Consider the following 18,626-nt stretch of genomic DNA (forward strand, 5'->3'; position numbering starts at 1 on the left):
ATCCCTCTGCATAATTTATCCGGGAGTTCTGGGGAGAGTTTGCGTTGAATTGTATGCATTTAAACTTGGTGCCTTCTCTCTCTCTCTCTCTCTCTCTCTCTCTCTCTCTCTCTCTCTCACACACACACACACACACACACATACACACACGCTGGATTTGTAAACTGCTGGTTACTGGACTTCATTCTAAATCCTAGGGAGTATTTACATGCTCTTGTTTACGGAGCCACTTAGCACTTGACTAAAGTATTTCTCACCGATAACTAAAAGATAAAATAAAAGTGATTTTTTAACAGAGGACACCCCCGCCGCCGCGGCTACCACCAAATATATGGTTCTTCCCTATGCTGGAATTTCAGTTTAGCCGCTAGTCCGTTTTACTTATTCTTCTTGGCAGCCGTTTCATTTGCTTAGGAATTCGACAGGGAGTGAGACAGTCGAAACGGTACCGAGGATGGAGAGGTCAGACTGCTGGGCAGTGCAAGCTTTCGAGTTCCAAAGAAGTCTTCCGTAGAACCAATTTTGTTTGACTAGAAAGCTCGCTGCCCTGCGAAACACAGTGGGGTCCTTTAAACCCCTTTCTGACTTTCTTGCATTCTGGATATCCCTGAGGCTCTGCCTCAACGGGAGTTTGGTGGTGGTGACAGGGAGTTTCGAAGCTTGCAAGAGAGCGATCAGTACATTCTTTTGGACTGTGGAAAGAAGACCATCAAACCGGTGCTATAAGCTGGAATCGCGGTTTGTGTATTGGTATGTGTGTTTTAGCAGTCCCCAAATCGCCCAGCCCTTCTTGCATTCATCAGTGGTACCCGACTATCCGCTGCTCAGTCACAAACCAACTTTTATGGCTCATAGAATTTGAACTGATGTTATGAAAAGATGAAAAATGCATGGGAGGGAGGGGAGAAACTCCCTGGAAACATCAAGTACATTTTTATTTAACTCGCATTAGTGAAAATATAATGTAAAAAGTGAAAGGATCTAACAAAACCATTAATAATTTAAAAAATAATTAAAGATAGTCTGTCCTTACTATTCATAGCCATTCAGCACCTTAGACAAAGAAAGTGGAATATGCTTAGCGTGAGAAGGGATGTGAGCAAACTGCTAATCAGGAATCAGGTAGAAACAATGATTGCCCTGCTTCTCTAAGAGATGCAGAGGAGAGAAGGGACTGTCTTGTATTGGCCTTGTTTCTGCAGGCGAAGATGCATTCTGGATTCCTAGCTGTATAAACCTTTCCAGTAAGCTGTTACCCAGATTTCAATCACTTCATAAACCCTGGTCTCACCCATGGAGGGAGCACATCAGTACTGACATTGCTTGTCATTTTTTACCCACTGAGTTCCATAAATTTCCTTACAGAGACGTAGCCCTGACAACATGAACAACGCATATAGCGCTCCCATCATTCTCCTTTGGATGTAGACTTTTTCCTACAAGAATTATTCTCTGTGAATTTGTACTGTGTAAAAACTACCCACAAAGTGATTGGGGCATTGAACTGGATAAAAGTGGAAAGGGTAGTGATGGCCACCAACTTGGGTGGCTTCATAAGAAGATCAGATGAATTCGTGGAATATACAAGCCATAACGGCTGCATTCTACTTCCACTGCCAGAGACAATATGGCTTTGGATAGCCATGCCTAGAACCATGGGTGGGGAGAATGCTGTTGCATTCAGGTCCTGCTTGTGGGCTTCCCACTGGGGCAACTGATTGGCCACTGTGAGAACAGGATGCTAGCTAGACCAGATGGGCCTTTGGCCTGATACACCAATACTCTTCCTGTTTTCTTATGATGAGGTATCCCATATGTCAAGGTGGACAAGTCCTACAGTCTCTTATTCCTGCTTAATCTCTTTCCCTCAAACCTGGCATAATATAGTTCTGCATTAGGGAAAACCCAAACCAACAAGGGAAACTTGAGATCTTTTAGACTGGTGGGAAGTGAAGAACCTGCCACCCTAATTTATTTTTGATATATCTCAGTAGATGAGAGGTTCAGGACAATCCTTCCAATTCATCTGCTATGTGTCAGGCAGATGTGCCAGTCAACCAGTGTAAAGGGAGAGAACAGAGCCCCATTCCTCAAATTCTGGAGATATAGAACCTCTCTTTATACTGAGCAGATGGGAAGATCCAAGAAGTGTGGGTTTCTCTTGGGCTGGATTAGGCCAATAGCTCATCTAGTTCAACACATTCAAAATACAGCATTTGTGCTCAGGGAGTTTGTACTAAGGCAAGAGAGCAAGTAGTTTCTTACCTGTTTTGCCAATATATATAATATTTGACTCTGTAATCTAATTAACCCCCATGCATTTATTTATTTCATATATTTCTACTATGTTTCTAAGGCACCCGTGGTCCATCAGTGTAAACACAGGCAATATAGCTGAGGATTCCTTGGAACATATCCAACATGCCTATCCCTTTTAGCTAACATAGGTCTGGGCAGTGTCCTGGCATGGATGAAACAAAGACAGAACAAGGTGCTATTTTAGTTGGAATTGTTCCACTTTTAAACTGTGCATCATTACAGTCTAGTGAATCTGGCAATACCGAAAGACAAGTTAGGCCGAGGAATTATTTAGATTGCATGTGTCTCTACTGCTTAGAGTTCCAACTCCAGCATGACAGATGAGACAACAAATAGCAGAGGGATAAACTGAGCTACCATTGGGGGCAGATGTTGTACATTAGTGCACAACCCTCTTCCACCAGTGCTCAGATTGCATGATTATGTTGCTTATCAGCACTCTGCTGACAGCAAACCAACCTGCAGGCTTTTGTTGTGTAGACACTGCCTAAGAAGAGGCTTGCTGGACCTAGGGGCCATCCAGAACGGTACCCTGTTTCCAACTGCAGTCAGCCAGAAACTTTCAAGTGCACAAGGTGGGTATGAAGGTGGCAGTCCTGCCATTATTGGTTCCTAAGTAACCTATATAGCCTTCCCTCCAATTGTCTTTCTGACTTGGCACGCTCCAAACTGTAGTCACCTGGAACTAAAGTCTATATAAGCATTCAGAAGCAAGTGAAAGGGGCATGGTACCCATCTCCATGCCTACTTGTGCAAGCTTAGCTGGAAAGATGGAGAGGGGCATATGGTTTTTATCTTGGGGCCCCCATCCAGCCCAAGACCAAAACCATGGTCTTGATATTGTAAGCCCTCTCCCATCTATTAAGAAAACTGCCTTCCATCAGGGGCTCTTCTTTAAAGAAATCAATATTAAGCAATAATCTATAATGGTGTTCCTTTGAGCACATGGTATTTGTTCCTCCAGTGAGAAATTACAACTGTATTCAGTGTTAAGGAACTGGACTTGCTTCCAGATGAGGTGACAGGGCATTTATGCAGGTATTGAGCCCAGCATTTCTATTTAAACAGACAGACAGACAGACAGACAGACAAACTTTGCTCCAACATCCTTTGACAGCATTCTGAGAATACAGCCAAAACTGTCAATACTTAACATTTAACCAGTCATCCCACCTACTGGGCACCCAGAACTGGCAAATCAGGAGAAACAAATCATACACAATGTGTACAGCCCCTTCTACATTCAACTCAGTTCCTAATGAATGAAATATTATTAGGTTTTGATGAATATTAACATAATTAAAAGATGGCAGAAAATAATTTTGAACATTATGGAAATCATCCATATCAGAAGGATTGAAAGTTAATTATACAGCATCACAATTACATGATTATAAGGTGATTACACTCTTCTGGAAAGTAAGTGCTTAAGGCATCCATTCCATTACAGGCAAGTCTCTTGCTTCAGTCAGTCATACAGAGCTGTTTTGTACTGTGATATGAAGCATTTCTAGACCAAAGCTAATTTCACTGGTCCTAAACCTTGGTCATCGCTGTGTGAGTGCCTAAAACCTGGCACCAGGGGCCTCAGATAGATGCACAGCCTTACTTGCTCCAAAGCATCCAACAGGGAAAAGAGAACAGGGAAATTTTAAAGCCACATAAAGATGTTTTACCACACTGTGTTCCATTCAGATCAGAGGTGGGCAACTTACAACCTTCTGACTAGCTTCAGTGTGGTGCAAACTCTCTAGAGGAGCTAATTCAGCACTTTTTATTTTTTTTATTTTTATCAGAGATTTTCTTGGTCTACAAAAGTACATACCTTGTCTCTCTCTTTTAGGTTGTATAGTCTTTCTTATAAACCAGTTACATTTGTTGTGAGACATTAGTGTTGAGTACAGTATGAGGGGTGGGGGAGAGGAGGGGTGGGGTGCTGAGGCTTATATTATTTTATATAGCATACATGTGGGGTTTTATTCCAGCGTCAACCAGGTAGGTTCTCTTTCTATTCATTTCTTACATTTCCTTGGTAGTGAGAGGTATTGGGGGGCAGGGTGTGGTTGGTTATCTGTGGTTGTCTGCAGTGGTGTTTGTTTGAATTTGTGTGTGGGGAGGGCTTGTTGGGTCAGGTAAACCAGATTGATTCATATGCTGTCGGTGGATTCTGGTTCTTGTCTTGTTGGGCTGTGTTTGTGATAAGGGAGAGCCATACTGGGGTGAAGGCATCCTCTTCTATTTGTCCCCGTGTCAGTTTCAGTTTATTGGTTTGCTTTTCTAGTAAGGCCGTTTCCCATACAGTTTGATACCATTGGTCCATGTTTACTCCTGACAGGTCTCTCCAGTGTCTGGCTATGAGGCTTCTGGCTGCTCTGTATAATGTGAGTGGTCTTTATTACCTTGGAAGGTGTTCAGTAGGGCCAGTTCTGGGGTGAGTTCTAATACCTGTTTAGTTATTTTGCATATCTCTTATAGGACTGCTGTCCAGAAGGGATGGGTTTTAGGGCATTCACACCACATGTGGAGGTTTGTGCCTGTGGAGATGCAACCTGTCCAACATCTTGGTGAGGTTCCTGGGCGTATCAGTGCCAGTTTCCTTGGTGTTGAGCACCGCCTGTGAGTGAGTTTCAGAGTGGGTTCCCTTCTTTTGGCTGATATGGACTTAAAGGGAAGTTTAGACCACATTCTAGTCCATTGGGTAGGGTTAATTTCATAGCCTGTGTCGTGCTCCCATTGCTCTTTGATTGTGTCAAGGGATTTTGGAGCAGTATTTTGTATATTGTGTATATCATCCCTTTGTCGTGTCCCTCTGCTGTCAGGAGAAGGTTTTTGGTCAAGGGCATAGTGGCTGCTGATTTTACTGTTGGATTGTTTAAGACAGCATGCAGTTGATGGTGTATTTGGGTGTCCCCTAGTTTGTCTTGCATTACTTGTGTTGGTATGGGTTTGTTGTTTTTGTATACATCTTTTAGCCAGTGTAGGCATTTTGCTTGCCAGGTTTTTATCTGGAGAATTTGTGGTGTGTGCTGGAATAGTGGGTGATAGGCCAGGTGGGTTAGTGGGGATGGGGATAGATTGTTTACTTTTCCCTTCCATGCTCTGTGAACCTGTTCTGTGTTGTGGAGATTTTCTTTAGTTTGTTTTGGAGATGTGGGGGTGTTTTCAATGGTGTCTCTCTCCAAGTGGACCCAAGTGGCTGTATTTCAGTTCTCGTACTGTTTTGGAAAGTGCAGATTTAATAGATTTACCTTTAATTACAAATTGAATATAATTTCTCCCCCATCCCTACCTACCCTTAACAAAAAACGTTGCCTTCCTCTGACTTACTGTAATATTAATTTGATGCAAAACATTTTTGTTTGGTGTTGTTCTGGATTTGTGTTGGTCTAGATACAGCACATAGTCAAAGCCAGTGTTTCCCAAACTTGTGTAAATATTTTGGGCTGTTTTGGAGCTAACAGGGGGGTGAAGTCTAAAGCACCTGGAGGAAATCAGGTAGATCCAAACAACTCTTCCATTTTGAACTAATTGAAACTATCCATTTCAATTTAATTTTTAGGCTTCATTGGCATTTTTTTTTAAGAATTCAGATTCATGCTGATTGAATATACTTTAATAGGTATCTAAGCTCTGTCTGTTGTGCTGCTGCCAATATGTGTAAACACTGTTAGAGTGCTAACAATCTCTCCACATGAAGAAGCGTTAGATTTCACCAGTGTGATTAACAACACAATATATGTCGCTTTGTAGAAAAGCTAAGTATTGGCTGTTTTTGACCTTTTACAAAGCTCCCCATGACAATTTCAAGTTTAGCTGAAGTCATGGGGGGAAAACACTTTTTTTTCATTAAAAAAGATTATGAAATTGGAAGGGCTTGTTCCAGAAAATGAGTTCACATTCAAATATAGATAAATAGATTAAAAATTGGCATAATATCCATAGTAACATCCTTGGCCTTTTCTTTTCCAGAAGAAGAATGACATGCTCTTGTATTGTCTCTTGAGACAGACGGATGCCAAAAACAATAGTAATATTATATTACAAACCTTTAAATTTATTCAACCCCCTTCATGATGAAATGTAGGTTAGGCTTCTCAGGTTGAAAAGGAGTTTGTAATGCATTTAGAGGAGCTGCTGTTTGGAAAATTTTGTTGTGGTGGGTGATAGCTAATGTCAGTCTTACTCAGAGTAAAAGGTAAAGGTAAAGGGACCCCTGACCATTAGGTCCAGTCATGACCGACTCTGGGGTTGCGGCACTCATCTCGCTTTATTGGCCGAGGGAGCCGGCGAGCAGCTTCTGGGTCATGTGGCCAGCATGACTAAGCCACTCCTGGCAAACCAGAGCAGCGCACGGAAACACCGTTTACCTTCCCGCCGGAGTGGTACCTATTTATCTACTTGCACTTTGATGTGCTTTCGAACTGCTAGGTTGGCAGGAGCAGGGACTGAGCAACGGGAGCTCACCCTGTTGTGGGGATTCAAACTGCCAACCTTCTGATTGGCAAGTCCTAGGTTCTGTGGTTTAACCCACATTGCCACCCGCATCCCCTTACTCAGAGGAGACCTACTGAAATCAGTGGATATAAGTAAGTTGTTCATTATTTTCCAAGGGTTTACTTTGCATGTAACTTAGTTGAGTATCTACCATTGTGTTTATGAGTACTTCTATTCTTCATGTTTTAAAAAAATCTACTTTACATATTCATAGCTGGAGGCAGCTTTCAACATTTAACAGCACAGCAAATGTTGTGCTAAATACATATGCAAGTCCACATAGAAGGAAAGCAGAGGTGCAGCGGTGAAGTTCAAAGTGCTGAGACTCATCATGACAGCTCCCATAGCCACCCATGTTCCCAAGAGGGAGAGGGAGAGCTGCAGGGAAGGTTTGAAACAGTGGAGACATTTGGGATGTGGTGGAGAATTCTGATGTTCTAGAGAACTTGTGGGAAAACTCTAGCAAGTTTCTTTGAAGGCTACACGATTTATCCTGCATATCTTGGATGTCTCTTTGGCATGCAGCACTCTTTCTGATGTCATCCTTAGACCTCTTTTCAGGGCCAGCCCACCCTTGAGGCAAGATGAGGTGACTGCCTCAGGCAGCAGGATCCACAGGGACAGCAGGTTCAGTGTCTCAGGAATTCATTGCCCGCCACCACTGTGGTGACATCAAAGAGCTGCAGCACATTCATTGAAGGCCGGATATGTTGCCTCTTTGGCAGTACCCCACCCCCCATACTGCCTCTACAGTGGCTTCTTGGTGAATAGGAGGCACTTGTGGTCTCCTCCTACCCTTATTCCTGATGTAGGTCTTTATTCCCCACTTGATCCTTATGTTAATCTTCACTTACCCTTTGTTCCCTGGTGAGCAGGCATCATTTTGTGGTCTGGCTCAGGAACCAAAATGGTTTGGGCTGTCCCTGCCTCTTTTGACACCCAGCAAGTCTTTACAAAAAGGAACACTGATGATAAGGACTGAGAATTCTCTTGAACTACACTGTTGGGGAGGCATGTAATTTAATCTTAGTCTCTTGCTGTGGATCTGTGAATGGCATCCTTGGTTTTAATATCAACAACCAAATAATACAGAGAAAGGAAGCAAAGCCCTACAGATGTTTGCTTAATTATTTAAGCACTTAATTCACTTTAAGACTTAAGATGATCCTGAATATGTGAGTTGGGTAGGTGTGATCTCATGTAAAAGAGAGATTTTTGATGGAGGTCTTACCATTGGCCATGCTGGCTGGGGTCTATGGGATGTTGGAGTCCAACAACCTCCAGAGGACCACTGGTTTCCCGTCCCTGTTATATAAGTTTGGTGAAGGAAATGTACAGAACATCAACTGCTGGGAGTTAATATGCAGTTTGTTCTGATTTTCAGTTTGAAAACCGTTTGATTGCCATCAGAATTAAAATAAAACGGTGAAGACTTGAATCCTAAGATAACTTAAGGAAGTTCATATAATAAATGTTTCCTGCTGCCTTCACTCCCTTATTCTTCCTGAACAGCATCTCTGGAGGGTTGAGATGACCTCCTGAACAAAGCAGGAGTGTTATCAGAGAGTGCTAGGATATTTTGTATGTTTTGGGAGGGGTGGGGTGAAAGCAGCACCCTGAACATGGGATTAATTTTGGGGGGTTCTAATAATTTTTCAGAGGAAGCTGCCTTCTCTTCAAAAACAGTGGTACCTCGGGTTAAGTACTTAATTCGTTCCGGAGGTCTGTTCTTAACCTGAAACTGTTCTTAACCTGAAGCACCACTTTAGCTAATGGGGCCTCCTGCTGCCGCCGTGCTGCCGGAACACGATTTCTGTTCTCATCCTGAAGCAAAGTTCATAACCCGAGGTAATATTTCTGGGTTAGCGGAGTCTATAACCTGAAGCGTATGTAACCTGAAGCGTATGTAACCCGAGGTACCACTGTATGAGGTGTTTGAGGATTTCCCTTTCCCAACAACAAAAGCCTTGCCATTGCTTCAAAGCAGCAGCTTGGCTGTTCTTAATAGGCCATGCAATTTCGTGATGTAGTATGGTTCCCAAGAAGGCTTGTCCCTACCATTAGACAAAGAGACACAACTGCCTTAGACCACTCATTTGGGGTATTATAAAAGAGCAGCACATTTGTTAGCTATTTAATTTATCATTCTTTGTTCGGGTTTGTTTGCTTGTTTGTTTACTGCCTAGAGAAGGGCTTATGGGATTTTCTGCCTCAGATGCCAAAATGATTTCACCAGTCATAGGTGAATAATTTCACCCACATTGACTAGAGCACAGGCGATATAATTTGCTCCTCCTCCTCAGGCAGAAACATACTTGGGGTAGTGGGGGACATGTCTGCCTCCACTGGTCTGGAAGTTACAGAATAACCCTTTTGAATAGTCCCCTGAAGGTGTGTGTTTGTGTGATATTCAGCTCAGCTTTCATTGCAGGATCTGAGCCAGATTTTGTGTTATTGCCACATCTTGCAGCAGACTCCTGCACCCAAACACACACTGTTCAGAAGGGGGCACCTAACTTTTCTCCCACAGAGGCATTGATGGGGGGTGTCAAGTGGTAAATTAAGGATCTAAGCTAAAGAACGCAATTACTTTTAATATTCTGATATCTGATAAAACCAAATGTATATGTAAAAGAAGCAATTGCATTCACAACCTGCCTGCCCTTATTCCCCAGGAGGAAACCTAATTCATCTGAGTTTGTCAATTCTATTGATCACTCTTAAATAGTGGAAAAATCAACTTTCCCTTCAGTGATCAGCATGGAGTTTACAGTCTAATAAGTAAAAGAGGGAAGTGTTCATCCAGACTAATCTGGCAAGGAAACACACTTAAAACCTTACCCAGATATTTTATACCTGGCAGTTAGGAAGCATGAATGCATACAGGAAAACAGTGTAACCTGAAAATGCCTAAAATGATACAAGAAGCAGCATCAATACTAAATATGGATTTAAAAACAGCCGCAGAAAGAAAATATTAGAGCTGCTTCCCCTTTTATAATTTTTTCCCATCTAGCAAGCATCCACCAAGCACTCAAGTGATACAAATACTAATATTTGGGAAGAAGGAGAGACAGAAGGCATTGTGCCCAGACTTAGCTCTGGCTGAGATGACACAGCCACACAGCACAAGCAACTGCCGCTGCAACCTCAAAGCATGTGAACTTAGAAGGAGGTTGCAGTAACAGTTAGATGAGCCCATCCATTGTACCTCCTCCACAGTTCCACACTCTGTTTGAGGCAAGGAACTTTTCTTAAATTAAAGTACTAGTTATGACCTTTAAAACCCTAAACTCTGTGTGTGGAGGGAGGCTTCATGTCCTTGCACAATTTTATGGAAATGTAAAAATTTGGAAAGAAGTTAACCCCCGGCTTGCAAATCATGTATGAGTATCACAGTGCTTAAAGCAGCTAGTCAAAGCCTCACTTTGAGTGAGGCCTGCTTTCACTGATTTAGAAATCCCCTTTCCATAATACAAAATTGATTTATGAAATGTCCAATGCCAAATGACTTCCAATAGAGATTGAAACTTGTAGGACCAGGATGTTCCACTAGCCGATGTTTGTGGAAGATCACTATCACAACTTTTCCTGCTGCTGGTACAAATGTCAACAATCCTCAAATGCACTCAACGTGGACGCCGGACAAGGAAATAACTGATTCCAGTTGAGCTGATCTTTATAAACAAGTGTTCTGGAAAGCAGGGATACAGAGGGCTTGATTAACTTATTCACAGACCTAGGGTTTACTTTATTTCGGTCAGGGACCCCTTGTAGCTGGCTAATCTTTCTGCACATGGAAGAACACATGAAGAGAGCAGTTAGGCCATTTTAATCATTCACTGCTGCTGTTACACAGTGCTGTACACCAAAAGGGGCATCTTAATCTGAAAAACTAGGTGCAGAGCTGGGCTGTTTCTTTCACAGTTCTGGGATCATGCTGGAGTGGTGAGATTTTGTACAGTGGTACCTCGGGTTACATGTGCTTCAGGTTACATACGCTTCAGGTTACAGGTTACAGGTTACAGGTTACAGGTTACAGGTTACAGGTTACAGGTTACAGGTTACAGACCTAACCCAGAAATATTACCTCGGGTTAAGAACTTTGCTTCAGGATGAGAACAGAAATCGTGTTCCGGTGGCGCGGCGGCAGCAGGAGGCCCCATTAGCTAAAGTAGTGCTTCAGGTTAAGAACAGTTTCAGGTTTAGAACGGACCTCCGGAACAAATTAAGTACTTAACCCGAGGTACCACTGTATTAAGTGCCAAACTTGGTATCCCTCTCCCAGAGGCAGATGTAGTGTGACCAATTCCATCGCACTGAGCCCTGAGCCTAGGGAGCACCACAACTATGGCATAGTGAATTAAGCAGAACAGGAGGCGGGGGACACCAAATTTTGGCCTCACGCAGGGCACCACTGAAATTTGAAGGACCAAAGTCTCTCCCCAAAAAACCCAGCTGTTATTTCTTAAACAAACAAGGTTCTTGTATGGGTTTACCTGTGTAGGATTTCCATTGGGTGTGGATCTGCATAGTTAGCTGACCTTTCACATAGCTAGCAGAAATAGAATCAGCTTTGCAAAACAAGCAAATACCGGTATATGCAACTTGTTTGCATAGCAGGAAGGAGAATGAATTTAGGTGTCCCTGGCACAGATGGGTGTTTCCCACCCAGTTTATCATGGTCTCAGCTGTTAAGTAAAAGCCAGGCTGAGATACATAAAAGCTGCTTTAGATATGTCCAACTCAGGTGTGCTAACAGGATTTACTAAGCCTGTGGAATGGGGTCTGTGCTCCACTTTCAAAAGAGGCACAACTCTGGATGTACCTTCTGTCATGTGCAAATTTGTATCTCCCCTCTCAGGTGGAATGCGGGGCCAAAAATTAATTAAGCGCCACATACTAGTAACAAATGCCATTTCCATACCAGAAAAGGCTTAACCCAATGAATTTCTGCCTGCCACACAGTTGTAAAATCTGTAAGAGCACTGCTTTTCCCTAATGTTAACCATAAACCATGCAAACAGCTCATGTGACATGAACTGTAATCCAATGATGTTACTGTAGAACTATTGATTTGAGGCTGGCAATATTATACTCAGTGCAATATGAGGCATGGTACTTCAGAGGGAGGGGATCAAATGAGAGTCAAGATTCATAGCAACCAAGGTTCTGATATCAACGCTTGGATAAATTCAAGATCAAATTGTTAAAAAGCAAGCAGTGTGTGTTAAAAGCATTTGTTGTGGTTATTTATTTATACTGCACAATAACTATGGCACTGTTATCAGAGCAGGTCAAACAGCCACTGTTTTATTCTTTGAGCAAATAAATATTTCAGCCTTTGCCATGAATATACTCATTCAAGTATTTATAGCTGCAACAACAACCCACCACCAAGAACCACCCCAAAGATGGAATTCTTACCCTCACATGCTGCTGCTACAATTGACTTGACAGCCCCTCCAACTGCATTTCCCTAAACACACACACACACACACACACACAGAGAGAGAGAGAGAGAGAGAGAGAGAGAGAGAGAGAGAGAGAGTCAGTCTGGATACTGTATTTTAAATATAATTTGAATTCAGCAACGTTGGGCTACTTTGCAGAACGTATGTAACCCATGCATTCTTAACCACAACACAACACACTTTCCCTGCACAGCATGGCTATACTACTGATTAGTTGAATTGCATTTGGAGTATAATTTTTTTTAATGTTCAGATAAAGGGGGGAAACTGTTGTCGGTTTTTTTTGCATGAAATGAAACCTGTGTTGCTGCTATCCTATCTTTGCTGCTACTGCCAAGTCACAATTGTACTAAAAATCATGACTTTCTAAATTATTTGCTCTGGGCAGCAATCACTTATTTGCTAGGAAAGACTATGGAAAAGCAGCTTCTATGTGAGTCAGGAATTCCCTTCAAAACAAAGCCAGTGTCTTCTCCACTGCCTGAGTCAAGAAGAAAAAAATATAAACACCCACCCACCAAGGAAGTAAAAAACAGACCTTCCAACTTGCCTTACAAACTCTGCATTGTCTGGAGAAGTGATTCCCTGGGTCATTCTGAAGCCATTTTTTGCAATATTCTCTGTGTATAACTTCAAATTTCTTGACTCATCAATCATAGCTGTGACTTCACCCATTGGATAGAAACACAATGAAAGATGGGAGCAAGCTCATATCTCATAAAAGCAATTGTTTCACATGGTGTCTGCCGATTTTTGCTTCATAATTTTTGTTCTACAAAGTGCTAGAGACTTACCTTTTTAAAAAATGAAAGCTCCTTACTCTTGGCGGCTGCTCTAGGAGATGGCAAGTCCAAAGCATGGGATCAGAATAGCAGTTCTTTGGATTCTAGCCAGAGCATAAATGGAGGAAGGAAATGGCTAAATGATCCTAGAGCCTAGTCACTTTAAAGGCCACTTTGGTTCTTGTAAATCACAACTTTTTGGCACTATTTGATACCATTTTTTCTCCTTTGGTAACACAGACTTCTATCAATGGCTTTTTGATGTGGTACTGAGAAATCTCAGCTGTGTGTGTACACACAGAATGATGAAACCACACTCACGCTATATCTTTAATATTAGTTGTTTCAAACTCTTGTATAAAGGACCAAAATGAATATTGATCCTACAAAAGGAGATGCATCCATAATAAGAGATTGAAGACTGAAACCCTTTGTGATTAAAAAGTGTGCGTCACTTATAAAAGTGACAAAACATTTAAAAATAAAAAGGTGGTGCTTTGGGTGCAGAATGTTGGCTTCAGAAATGCAAAAAGACGAATAAATCTGCATTTTTGTGAAACGGGAAAATGTTTTTATTGCAGCAACAACTTAACATAGCCAACAGCACAATCAATTAAATTAATCCCATGAAATAAAACTTGAAATAAAGATGATATCTGAAATCATTTTTATTCATGGTTAGAGACCATGCAGATTCATTTGACAAGGCTTAAAAACCTTATGGGTGATGTTGAAAACTTCAATGTACAAGTACTGATTCAATTTGAAGGGGAAAATTGACTTGATAGGATGGTTTCTGTGGAGACATTACTAGAACAGCAAACCCCCAAGCAATACAAAGGCAACTAGAGTATTGTATGCTCATTACCTGAATTTTCAAATGCTGAACAACTGTGAGGAGTATGAATATGCAAAGCTTGTGGGCTCTGAACCAATATCCTTTTAAAAAAAAATCTTCTCTGCTTTTCAAGGCAAAGATGTCACCACTTCAGGCTCAACCTTCCAATATTTGTGTGCATCTTTGTCTAAATTGGAGGAATTGGAAGTTAAGGATTTAGAACAGAACCCTTTCCTCAGGCCTGCACTGGGCAATACTACTTCTGAAGTCCTATGCACCCAATTATCTGGCATTTTAAAAATGGGAACCCTCAAAAGGAGCTGGAAGCAGAAGCAAAAAAACAACACCATGAAGTAATCAAGAGAGACATCTTCAGGGAATTTTAAAGACTGGTTATTCAAAATTCTGATGAGCTACCTTCCTATTCAGACATTACCTGATTACTAGTTATAGATATTACTAGTTGTAATATCTCTTTGCATTCACAAGGATGCAAATCACACTCCTACAAGCACCCATCTAAGCTTAACTATACATCTGCAGCAAATATTTGGCTTGTAAAATGCACTCTGTCATTGGGAGAGATTTAAAAATGATGATGATGATTTGCTATACAGTCGTACCTTGGGTCTTGAACGCCCTGGAACTCGGACATTTTGGCTCCTCAATGCTGCAAACCTGGAAGTGATTGTTCTGGTTTGTGAACATTCTTTTGGAACCCAAACATCCAACAGGGCTTCCAAGGCTTCTGATTGGCTACAGGAGCTTCCTGCAGCCATTCAGAAGCCATGATTTGGTTTTTGAACATTTTGGAAGTCAAACAGACTTCCGGAATGGATTCCCTTTGACTTCCAAGGTATGACTGTATTTATTAGCTACTCTTCACCAGTTGGTCTTATGGTGGGTTACAATCCTTTTAAAATACACATTAAAAATAGTTAATACAAATTACAGTCAATGGTATAGGGTGGGACCTGAAAACACACATCTCAGGTGTTGAAGGCCACAATGTTGGGTGTTTTAAGCATTCACCTGAAAGCTGTATAGTGAATGCACGTCCTGAGTTGAGTTGGCATCCATCTGCCTTGGGAGACAATGGAGGAGCGCGCCTTCGGTGGTAAAGTCAAACCGTTGTAGAGTTACAGTGCCTGCTGTGGCCATAGAGACCAATATGGGAGACATATGTCTTATTGCAAGTGGGCAGATGAAGGTGCCTTGTAGACGCATGTCTATTGGGAGGGAATTCCAGAAATTAGGAGCGTCCACAGAGATGCTCTCTCCCAGGCTGCCACCCATCCCTACCCCCAAGTAAGTAGGCCCACCATCAAAGGCCAGTGAGAGGGAAACATCATTGTCCAGAATAGTTTGTACACCACTGATGATATGTTTTAGTGGGTTCCGCTGGGAACAGCAAGTCCCGGTAATTGCCTCATAGCCTGTCAATAGAGGTTTTGTACAATAAAAATGTAGAGTGTGAAACATGCTTCTCTGCTCCTCTAATGGTGATTTTCTCATCCCCTTCAAACACCCATACAGTTGTACCTTGGAAGTCAAATCATAGCTGTCAACCTTCCCTTTTTTTGCGGGAAATTCCCTCATTCCAGCACTGTTTTCTGCTTCTTCCTGCTTCTATCCCGGATTGTTAGATATCCCGTAGACTGTCCCCAGGACAGGTGGGGCTGCTGATCCCTTATTTTCGAGGCTGCTGATCCCTAATTTTCAAATCTGAAAGTTGACAGCTATCAGTCAAATGGAATCCGTTCCGGAAGTCCATTCGACTTCCAAAACATTCGGAAACCAAAGCGCGGAAGCTCCTGCAGCCAATTGGAAGCCGCGGAAGCCCCTTCAGACATTTGGCTTCCAAAAATAGTTTGGAAACTGGAACAGTCACTTCCAGGTTTGCGGCATCAGGAGCCAAAACATCTGAGAACTAAGCTGTTCAAAAACCAAGGTACAACTGTAGTCTTGTCGCTCGTGGGAAGTATTCCAGGAGAAAAATGTAGGCAAAGACTACCTCAGGACCTGCTCATCCTGGACTCCCCAATCCCAAACACAGAGAGAGTGATGTACCATCAACTTCCCTGTGAAAAGATCCCCAGATTCCTGCTTCACTTGGACTCCCCCCTCCCCCCGCTGCTATGGCCATCTACCTTCAACTAACTCTGTGAAGGATTCCAGGGCTTATTTTCAGCCAGAACTTGCTGGAACTCAGTTCTGGCACATCTCAGGTGGGCATCATTGTTGTCATAAGAGAAAAAGGGAGGTATTCATGGTGAGGTCTGGCAATCTTTTTCTAGAAAAACAGCACTGAGTGCAGCTAAATATCACTTCAAAGCCTGCTCCAACTGGACTATCCTTTCCCCCTCCTAGGGTTATTCTGCCACCAACTACCTTGTCAGAAACATGCCAATTACATTCCATTCATTGGTAGCTTTTAAAAAGTTAGATTATAATATTATTTGTAAACTGCCTTGGAAGGATTTGTATCCTGAAAGGCATGCTCTAGGTAACTGTAATATATAGTGTCATGGCACAAAACTGTCAGATGCTTATTGCAAGATTTGCAAGAATGAGCTTGCCTTGGCCCAGAATTTGGGTTACTTTGTGCAAGAAATCAAGGTTTTTTCCCCAGATTGCACACATTCCTGACTACAGCGTTTGGCATTTCACCCATACAGGCTATTTCCACATGTAAATTTACAGTCAAATTTTGAAATTGACTATTACTTAGCATTGAGGCAAAAAGTAAAAAAAGCAAGAGCCAACGTGATCAAGGCAATTAAAAACTGGTAATATGTCCATCTGCCAGATGGTGATCAAAGGCCAGTGATGCCATTAAGAGATCATGCTACTTCCCCTCAGTCACCAGAGTGACGACTTCTCAAGAAGCATTTATTAAAACTCTTAATATTTTTCCTTTTTCTTATTCCTACAAGATGTTCACGATTCAATCAAAACAGAAAATGTTTTTCTTTATTATTCTTAATGGTTTTCAAAAAAAGAGCAGGCTTGCAAACACAAATAAAGAAGTTCATTGCTCAAGGCTTTGCTCTACGTAACTTGCATAAAAGTATGATACTTAAGAGTTGCCAAATTAGTATTTTTAAAAAATATTTGCATAAAGTTATCCACATTGTTGGAGTGTTGATTTGAAAATTAAAAATGCAGGCCAGACTTCAGGAAATTTTTACTTACTGTGTTAATAAACTTTTGTTTATGCCTAGAGGTGCTGTTAAATTACCAGCCAGACATTAATATAGAGTCCACAAGGGATCCTGTATAGAAAATGTGATTATTGCTGTAGGATTCACATAGAACTTGTAATGTGCTTGGATATCTGCTGGACAGGAAGCAAGTCTAAATTTATATCGAAATGCAATCTAAAAGTTTTTTATTATTATGTCCGTTTTTTAAAAGTCCAAAGATGGAACTAATTTTTTTCAGGTATTATTGAACACATTTTGAGACACACATGTTCTTAAAAAAAAAAAAAAAGGTGATATGGAATTAAAAAGAAACAAATAGTTTTCTGAGGAGAGATGTTTTGAAGAGGTCCAGAGAGGCCCAGCTAACTTCCAGCCTTTAAGGCTCTTAGCTATAGTAATAATTTTTAAAATGACAACATCATAAAAAATTAAATACTAGTAGTTTGTTTATATAATCAGCTGATCTGATAGGGTACATCCATCACGGTTCATCTGATATTGTACATTCAGAACCTTTGCATTTTTAGTAATACAGTGGTACCTCTAGTTGCAGACACGATCCATTCCGGGGTGCCATTCGCACCCCAAAAAGTCCGCAACTAGAACGGCACTTCTGCACAAGCGCGGAGCGTGATAGAGCACTTCTGCGCATGTGCGAAGCATGGAGTATACACTTCCGGGTTTGCCACATTCGCAACCTGAAAAGCCACAACATGAAGCAAACGCAACAAGAGGTATGACTGTATTTAAGAAAAACATTTAACTCTTTAATATGACAAAATCTACATCAATTAATAACAACAAAATAATTTTACCCAATCACTTATTTGATTTGTTCAAACTTGTAGCTCTGAGGCAAGAATGTGTGTCTCATTTTGGTCCAATTAGCAAGCGGCGAAACTTATCAAATGCCAAAAAATTAACCAAGTATCTAAATTTGGGGCCCGGTTTGTGGTTGAGGTCCCAGGCCAAATAGTCCCTTTGCTCTACCCTGCTTGTGATTGATCCTGTTTGAAACTCGATCGGAGATTGTGGCAAGCCATTTGAAGTAAAAATATTTATTTTTGAAAGTTATATTGATCCTTAAAACAGTTTTGCGGATTTTAGCTTTTTTCAACTATAATTGTATTGGAGAGTTTTAAGCTTCAGTGGCCCACGAATCTTTCTAAATAAACAAAAGATGGTTGTGTACTCTGCATTGGAGAAGGAAGCCTTCCTGATGTCTTGGATTATAATACCTGGAAGCATTTTTTATCATCTTAGCAGCAGTATGATGTGAGGAGAGGAAGGCCACAATGTTCTAACAGAACTGAGTTCAAACTGATGGCTGCATCCCTCAATCAAATTATTTGTTTCTGTTTCTTGTAATTTGAGGCACTGGTTTTAACCGAAATATGGTTTGTTCTCATATTGCTGTGTCATTTAGCTAAACTCCTACATGATGTAAATAGCTTGGATGCCCCTTCTGCAATGGCCACTTGGGCAATTTTGGTAGGACTGAAACTCTACAAAG

Source organism: Podarcis filfolensis (assembly GCF_964270895.1).
Source record: "Podarcis filfolensis genome assembly, chromosome: 9".
NCBI classification, from domain to species: Eukaryota; Metazoa; Chordata; class Lepidosauria; order Squamata; family Lacertidae; genus Podarcis; species Podarcis filfolensis.